Genomic DNA, 9,294 nt, shown 5'->3' with positions numbered 1-9,294 from the left:
AGACCTGCAAGTTAGATGATCTATGCAATTTGCACTGTGTATTTCTTTGATGTGACTGTAGCCCTGGCTTTTTGTGTACCGCTTACACTGTGAAGGTACTCAGCACACAGGAGCCCTTCAGAGCCTCTCCACAGCCCCTTTGAAACTGCAGCCCTCTGTGTTCGCCTTGAGCACTTTCAAGACTCTTTATTTCCTAAATGATTTGATGCTGCTCAGCCATTTGAAGTGAAAAGTGCTTTCAAGCATAAAAAGCTTTGTTGATTTTTCTTTTGTTTTAACTAAATTCTTTGAGAAGAACAGGAAGGAGGCAGCTTTGTGAGGTGAGTAAATGATAGCTAGCCCAGTTGTGGGTACCAGAAACAAGGCTGTATGCACAAACACATGCAGGGTAATAGTCTACTTCAACAGTAGGTTCCCTTGCTAATTTGGAAAGCCATTCCAGCTCTGGCTTGATTCCATTTCAACCTCAAGCTGTGAATAAGGAGGGCTTTTAAGCTGTCATTTTGTTAAAGACAGCTTTAAAACACAAGAGGAAGAGATATCAATTACCAAAGCAAACAAACCTGCGGAAATAAAACTCTTTTCCTTGATATGTAATTCAACACCGACAGCAAATGCTACAAGATTTTGCCCTTTCAGTTATTTTGGTTGGTTGTTTTTTTGTTTGTTTTGTTTTGCTTTCTCAGAGTTTATTCAAAGGTTGTTTTGAGGGCGAGGACTTAATGACCAGAAAGCTTGTTTTGGCAGGTGAACATGTTAACACATGAGTATGCAGCACAGGATTTGATTTCAAGTAAAGTCAAAATGAAGGTAGTGGGTTAACTAACCGTAAAATGTATTATTACTGGATTTTTATTTACATTTTTTAGTACCTGAGAGAAGCATTTCTGGGGCTAAAATAAGGGTGTGATTTAGTCCTTTTCTTTCATGGTGTTTTCTCCAATCATAGAACGAAATCATATTAAAGCAGTGTGTTTCAACTCTATGTATGACTCTGATACATTAAGAAGCCTGGCAGAAAGGCAAACACCATTTTTAACCAAAACCATAAAATCAAATGAAACTTTTTTTTAACAGATTCTAAAGAATTTTCTTTAGACAGCTAGAAGTTACAACCTGAAATGTAACTTTCTCAGAAATAACAAATTAATTAATAAAGTAATGATAAATAAATAATAATGACTGTATTTAATTAGAGAGTCACAAAACAGTCAGGTTGGGAGGGACCAGCAGTGGGTCTTTTGGTCCAATCTCCCTAAGCAGGGAGCATTTTCCTAGAGGAGACAACACAGGATTTTGTCCAGACAAATCTTGACTATCTCCAGTGAGGCAGACTTCACACCCTCTCTGGGCAACCTGTTCAAGTGCATGTTCACCTGCACTATATAAAGATCTTCCTCCTATGCCCTGGAACTTCCTGCAACAAGGAACAAGTTTCTGCTTGCTTCCTGTTGGAGACACCACTAGTGAGAGGTTCCAGCTAAGCCCTGTGCCACTGATCATGACTCTCTGGGACGTGTCACTCTGCCAGTTCTCAGTCCACTTCACCCTTTGCTCTTCCTGAGTTTGCCTATGAGCATATTCTGGGAGGCATAGCCAAAAGCCTTGCTGAAGTCCAGGCAGACAATATGGGCTTCTATCTCCTCACTCAACCAGGCAGTTCTGCTCTTGTAGAAGGCAACAGGTTGGCAAGCAGGATTTACCCTCAGTGACCCCATGCTTATTGCTCCTGACCACATTCTTATCTGCCAGCGCTCTCAGCACTTGTGCATGCATCCTTTCAGGTTTCAGAGCTGCAGATGCCAGGTTTGACGAGGTGATCTCTAACCCTAATCTCCTTGACCATAGGAAACTCTTCCTTCCACCTCTGATTGTCCCTGGACCTAGGCCTGAGATTCCTGAGGGCTGGTCCTGCCAGTGAAGACTGATGCAAGGAAGGCATTCAATATCTCTGCTTTCTTATTCTACATTCCTTCTCCTTCCCTTGGAAGGATACTAAAATATAACCACAAGTGTGCAAGGGTAAGGCCATTCCTTCTGGCCTTACCCTTGTACACTTGTGGTTATATTTTAGTATTTCTTAATGAACGAACTGAAAACAAAGCACATACTGTGAAATTATAGCTAATTCTTTTATTTCAGGTAGAGCAGCCTTATTTCCTCTCTGCTTTACTGCTTGTAGACTTTTAATGTTTCATTTGAATTTACACTGAAAACAGAGGGCCAGGCCTGTTTTGTGTAGTCCCTGAAGTGAGTACATCCCTGAAGCCGTACATCCATGTCAGAGGAGAAATAATTCCCTGTGCTTACTTAATATGTGTTTAATATATTGTGGTGTTATTTCTGGGGTGTGTTTCCTAGAAACAAAGCACATGGTAAAACACAGTCAGTATGCATTCTAAGATGAAATTATGATATATGACTGCCTTTGAATCCTGAGGTTGCTCCATTTTGATAGAGCTGTAATTTTAAAATAAAATCAGTTTTATACAAAATAGATGCGGCACAATTGCCTGCTTACTTTAGAGCTATTAAGGAAGATGAACATATTAAGAAATATGCCCTCTTAACTAAAATCTAGTCTCTCCCACTAAGATTAATTTTCAGCCATCTTTTCTTTTTCTTATGAGTGCAACCATACCAGAGTGTTGCACCAGAATTTGAGAGCATCTACACAGACATCACACTTTTACAGACCGGTGTGAACTAACAGGTTTTAGCTCTCTCTCCGCCCTTCGCCAATTGTGTATTTCTGAGGGCGTGGGAGAAGGTGGAAGAAGGATGTTTGGTCTGTGTGAGTGCAATTGTAAAAAGCTTAATTCATTACTTTTATTGGAGTCTTTCCTGTAGAAATAACGAGCAAAGCAGGAAGAATAAATGAAGCTGTCTTTTGTAATTCCAAACAAGAATACTGAGAAAAATAAATTGGTTGCAGTTGAATTGCTACAAATTTAGATATTGCAACCTTTTCATTTCCCTACCTCCCTATGAGTTTCCTGTTGCATGTCTTCTTGTTTTCCCCATTGTGCTCTTATTCTCTCATTGTAAAAGCTCTAATCTATCCCCTGTCAAGCCTTCCAGATCTGGAAGTCCATCATGCCATAACTGGGTCACCGCTAAATGTGGCCTGACTGGCTGCCTGGTTGATGAGTGCAAAAAGGCAAGCCTGTCTAGGCTAACTAGCCTTCCAGTGCTTCATCTGTTTCCTGTTGGAACTTCCCTTCTGCCTCTTTTATGGAAAAAACATGTATTAAAAAAATACACTGTTACTTTGAGATCTGTCTCACTCTCAGATTTGGTAAAGTTAACCAATAGGTTCAGAAATTATGAGCTGTAGTCAGTTAAACAACAGAAATACCTTGTTCCCCTAAAAAAAAACCCAAACAGGCAGAAAACGATAGGAAAATATAAAAATCTCCATAGTTAAAACAAACCCCCCCCAAAAAAAATCCCCACATCAAACCACACAGATTGTTTATGTTCACTTGCCCACTTGTATGGGGTGGTAGATTAGTTGTTGTGTGGATTTTGTTTTTTATTTTCTTTGGTATTTTGTGCTTGCAGGGGTTTTTGCTTTGAAAGGGTTGGTTGGCAATGTTGTTGTTATCGGGTTAGGTTTGTTTTTTGGACTTTTTTTCAAACTTAAATTATTTACTTACAGCAGATTGTAAGGAAGCAGCTCATGTGAGTGCATGGTGTATTCCTAGTGTCTTAGTAAAAAAGTGAGATCTCTTCAATGGGGTGGTACAAGAAAGTTGCTGAGGGCAGAGGACAAGGTGTAACTCTGAGGCAAAGGATCTCATATTGTGCTCATTGATATGGACAGTGCACCAGGATTGTAGGAAGATGGGGCATCAGTTGTGGAACCAGCAGTTGTGGCTCTGCTCTCTGGTTAAAGGAGGAAGCAGGACTCCGCGTCTTTGAAATTTTAACTCACAATGACTGCCTTTGTTTCAGCAACACAGTTACACCAGAGAAGGAATACCTGCCATGAATCTGCCACATCCTTTTAATTTTAGGCAACAGAGATTCTGTTTGTAGTGCAAGACACACAAACATGTCCTGGACATTGCTGAGTGTACATGTTGAATAGATGCTCTTTTGCTCACTCCAAGGACTCCTGTTGAGCAGGGCTGGTGGGAACCCACAATATGCTTTGGGCCCCACTTAGGCATGACCTGTGCACACTTGAACTTTAGGTATTAGGTGTCTGCTTGGGGAGGAAGGAGACAATAGTGATCTCATTATTGTAACCTTGAAGTGTTTCAGAGGTCACGAAAGCAAATCTTGAGAGATGCACCAGTGCTGTAAGAGCATGAAGTGTGAACACTGAAACAAACTGAAAAGCATCAGCATCAGTCAGACTGAAGTGTGAGAAATGAGAGATACTCATTAAAAAAGTCATTTTACAGTGTTGATTACAACACCCCACTAACTCTGTGGGGTTTTAGATTTAAAAAAAAAAATTAAAAATCCCTACCCACAAACAAACAAGGCCTTCCATCAGATCAGTGTCTATTGTGACTCTAAGCCATGCTTAGGAGCAGTTTGTAGATGAGAGCTAGTCATGTACTGTGCACTGCATAGCTGCAGGCTTCTCTATTTCTTTCAACTGTCAGTCTGTCTCCTGAGATTTATCTGGAAATTACAACTGGCTTTGTGCTAGGCAGGGGTTGAAGGATAAATAGTTCCTACAGGTGAAAAATTATTCACTCAAACTACCCCATTTGCAACAAAAAATGTGGTGTGGTGGAGGTCATCTCTCTGGACTTAAGTGCATTAAGACACTTAAATGTGTCTAATTTAAAGTCATATGTAGAGCTAGGCAGTCTGAAATGGATTTGTGAGATCATATCTAAATGAAAGTATGGCTTAGTTTGATTATGCCCAAACTGGAATCCAAACAAACTTAGGGGTCTCACCCCTAAGTACCAGTCTAAATCAGAATGTCTTTGAGATTTAGAGGGCTGAAGAACAGACTATGGGGTTTAAAAAACAGGTTTGTATAAACATAAATTTTTAAGTTAAGTTCCTACTTTTATAAACTCTTCCTTATTTGCAGAAGCTCTGCTTTGAAATCTATGTTTCACCTATTGGATTTCCTTCTAGTAAGTGGTGGAGTAAAAGCTTAATGTGGTACTGTATTTAATTGTCTGCTCAAGCAGAGAGTTGAAAACGTTGTTCAATGAAATTACACTGCACCAGAAATACAAGGTGTGTGGTGATGAGGAATCAGCCTCTGAAAGTCTCAATCACTACAATGTGAAATTGCTTCAGTGGAGTGAAATAGCTTAGGACAGAGTGGGCAGGAGCAGAGCCAGTGAGAATCAGGCTTTGTGCTGGTGAGCATTTTCTCCCCTTTCTTCTCCCCCACTACCCAAGTAATTCACTAACTGTAGCCAGGGATTTTTTATTTTTTTTTTTACTTAATTCTCATTTCTGCTTGTATTTTTACCTGCAATTACCTTTTAAGGAGATGCCGCTGACAGCTTCATTATTTCAGTCCCCTGGGCATTGTAGAAGAGCACAGGAAAAAATCTTCTGGTACATACTGACTATTAATGATCTTTGCCAGGTCTGAAGACCAAGTGGTGCAAATAGCTGTCATTTATACCACTAATATATTGTTTTACCTAGTGGAAATGTGGTACACAAATGCATGATTGTCTTTGCTGGCTGCACCATATAACTTGTGCATCTAAGCAATATGAAGCAATCGTTGTAGAAAAGCAAAAGGAAACAAAATGCTTTTTCCCCTCTTAAGTAACTCAGAGAATATTAAAAAATCTTCAAAAAGTAAAGGCAAAATACCCTCATGCTTGCAACAGTAACAATCATTTTTACTGATCTGGTGAAGAGTTGTACTGTTCTTCTATCTCACCTTTAGGATAGCAGTAAATCTTGCTTGGCTGGTAAACCAGTATTGTCTAAAAATAGCTTGTGTCTGAGTGGGAAATGCAAACAGCTCTGTTCTTGCAGTCTGTCTGTGGGACTTCTGTCAACCTGTACTGGATTCCAAATATTTGGGTAATTTCTTAGCTGAAAATGTGAATGTCCTTGCTTATATTTGGGGTGTCTTCTTCTGGGGGCAGAAGAAGTTTAACATTTAATAAAGTAGATTTCACCAAAGCACAAGTTTTCTGAGTGATAGGTCAAAGAATCCATTTTGTGCTCGGATAATGCCATTAAAACAATTCACAAAGCTCACAGTGCACAGGTATTTCTAGATTCTGTTTGAAATGCAGTTGCAAATTCTTCCTGAAAGGCTATGAATTTCTTGAAAGAGTCATCCTATTCTGCCTCTCAGTACTATTGATCTGTGTCTCAATCCCTTTGGTCAGATAGAGAAAACTTAAATTGGAGACTGCTAGTAAGGGATTTAACAAAGGAGCTGCTCCAAGATTTCCACCATGGGTCTTCACAGCACAGAAGTGGAGATTTAGCAATGTCAGTTATTATACATCATTGGGTTGCTGTTATCCTTCACTGAAAAGGGAGATGCTAAGATAGATTGTGGAGAGAAAAGCAGTGTGACTAGCAATTTTATCATGTTAGCATGTTACGGTAATCTTGCCACACTGTAGAAAAATACTGTCAGTAATGCAGTGCTGAAAGAATAACATAACCAATTTTGGCTGAAACACCTATTTTGGTGTTTTGACTATAGTGGTTTCTGAAAACAAGAAGAATATGCTGTTCTCCCTTCAATTTGGCACAGAAAAATATACTGAAATGAATTAAAAAGGTGATGAATGAATTATGCAGTAGTTATCTCTAAGTAATAAGCTTGTTCAGAGATGCAGATTGAAAGATGCAGAAGTCATGGGCTTTTTTCAGTCTATCAGAGGTACGTTGAAGAAGTTGTTTTCAAAGATGTACGATACAAAACTCATATTACTAATGTGTACTACTATATCACACTCCTATAATGATATACATTATGAACTACTGTTACTAATTAGAAAAAGAGAAAAGTATCAGTTTAAAGTCAGGTGCTAAGCTGCTGGGTGTTGGTCCTTCTTAAGTTGCTTTAAACTTGCAATGTTTCATGGCTGTGCAAGTATCTGTTCAATACTTTTCACTGCTTGAACAGAAGAGTTAAAGTAGGTCAGTAATTCTTAAAATATATTGCTCAGGAAGCGCCTTCCTCTGAGAAACCTGGTATTGTAACTCTGAAAGGACATTTAGACCTATTAAACAACTATTTCAGATTAATCTGAGATGACACAAATGATAATATTTTCCTAAGTATGGTATAGTCCAGCTTTTCTTGCTGATGACTCATTGATGAAGATAGTTATATACAAACTGAATATTCTCTGTGAAAATATTACAACAATCCCAAAACAAATAGAAAAATTCCTTTCCCCCCACCTCCTATAGCATTAGAAACTACAAAAATAAAGCCTATTTCCCCCCATGTGTTGGGGATGTAGGGGGTTGTTATTGGGGTTTTGCAGGTTTAGGGATTTTTTTGCCCATTGACTTTTGTAATTTTCCTGTGGTGTTGAAAATCCTGAAATCAAAATCGTTCTCTTAGGTCCTGTTTATGACTGTCATTATGTAAGAAGGTCTGCAGAAACACTTAAATGCAGATTTAAATCAATGTCTAATCAGGAAAGCTCATAAGCATGTGCTTAAATGAAAGGGCAAACAAAAATATCATTTAACTCAAACTAACCCTGTCTGTTCTCCACAACAAAAAACAGGGATTTAGTAATTGCAATTATTTTACAAAGTTCATTCTGCTTGTGGAATTTGACTCTAGGCTGGTTCTCTTCTTTGTAGACACAAGCACATTGAATTCCTTAGCTTTTTAGAACATGTGCAAACATATTCTTTTGGATGGGCCTGGATGTATTGGACATTCCTTCCAGAATGAAGGAAGTTTTTTTCTGTTGTTTCTCATTACCAGAAAGACGATTGAGATGCTTTTTTTTGAACTATGTCTTGTATGACACAGTAGGCAAGAGTTTGTCATCTCTGAACAAATCTGAGTATGTCATAAGCAGTGGTGGCTGCTGAGCCAGATTATTTGTGCAATACCTCAGAATTCTCTGAACTGGGCCTTTAGAAAGTGGCAAAACTTACTTCAGCATTTCCTCTGTTTCTTGTTTCTTAGTTTTGTGGAACTTAGAGCCAGTTAGTTTACATGATCAGCTGATGGGGGAGGTAAATATGAACAAAAAACTTTCTTCCTGTCCCCATCTTATTTTGAAATAGTGAAAAATATTCTGACTGGACTTGTGATCTTGAAAAATAAATGCTCACTGGGAGCTTTGATCACTCAGAGGCCAGTGCCTTTACATGTTGAAAAGTAAGGCATGCAACATTTAAAAATTCCCATCCTACTATGCTAAGTACCAATCTTCTACTCTACTTTAGCACCTCATATTGGAAACGGTTTGATTCTGAGGTAATTTTCTAGGTCTCTTCTAAAGAGATAAACATTGCAGGAGCCAGTGCAGTTCCTGCTGAGCCAAGCTCCGAGAGAGACCAGAAGACTCACTCTTGGTAGGCATCTGCTTATCTCCCTTGATTGTGAAGAAAGCCCTGGGAAACCACCCTGCATGTAGAAGTCTACCTTGAAGTACCCAGGCTTGGGTGAGGTCTTACTTTAAAGTAATCAGAGAAAAAAATGTTTTCCACCGTTTTTGGGCTGCTCTACTTATGGCAGTCAGGAAAACTTGCCCGCAGTGAGCTTAGAAGCAGAAATGTAAGAAAAATAATTCCTTTGAATTTCTTCCTGTCATGTTGCTCAAGCATCTGGACAGCTCGTGGTGTCATAATAGTGGTCTCCTCTGTTTGCACTATGCCTTTTCCATGAAAAAAACCAGGAGTTTTGAACCTCTAGGGGCCTTATTCCAATAGCTTTCATTGAGGGCAAAACCCATATACTTTGATTTGCCTGAAAAGGCAAAATTGCTTTTATTGAGGATGAGGGAAGGGGAAAAATTTGTCAGTTTTTTCAGTACAATCAAGACACTAAGCATTAGTGAATAAGAGGATTTATCTTTTGTCCTTTGTATTGTTATTTTATTTTTTATTTTGCCTTTTTTTTCCTTAGGGTGCTAGTATTTTACATGATATTAGCTTTGTATTTTAGCCACTAGGTGGAGAAAGCAAGCCTTCTGTAATTTAATAGCATTTGTTGAATTATGCTATTCTGACCTAAATTCCATAGATATTTTGAAGCAGAAAGGTCCCCTCTTTCCTGCAGTACTTCAGAAGGTAGAATAGCAATGAAGAGTGGAGAGCAGCTAGCTGAAATCTTGCTGGAATAGATTTTAAGAA

This window comes from Passer montanus, unplaced genomic scaffold (assembly GCF_014805655.1).
Source record: "Passer montanus isolate IOZ18808 unplaced genomic scaffold, ASM1480565v1 scaffold10, whole genome shotgun sequence".
Classification (NCBI taxonomy): Eukaryota; Metazoa; Chordata; class Aves; order Passeriformes; family Passeridae; genus Passer; species Passer montanus.
Note: the sequence above shows the minus strand (reverse complement) of the source record.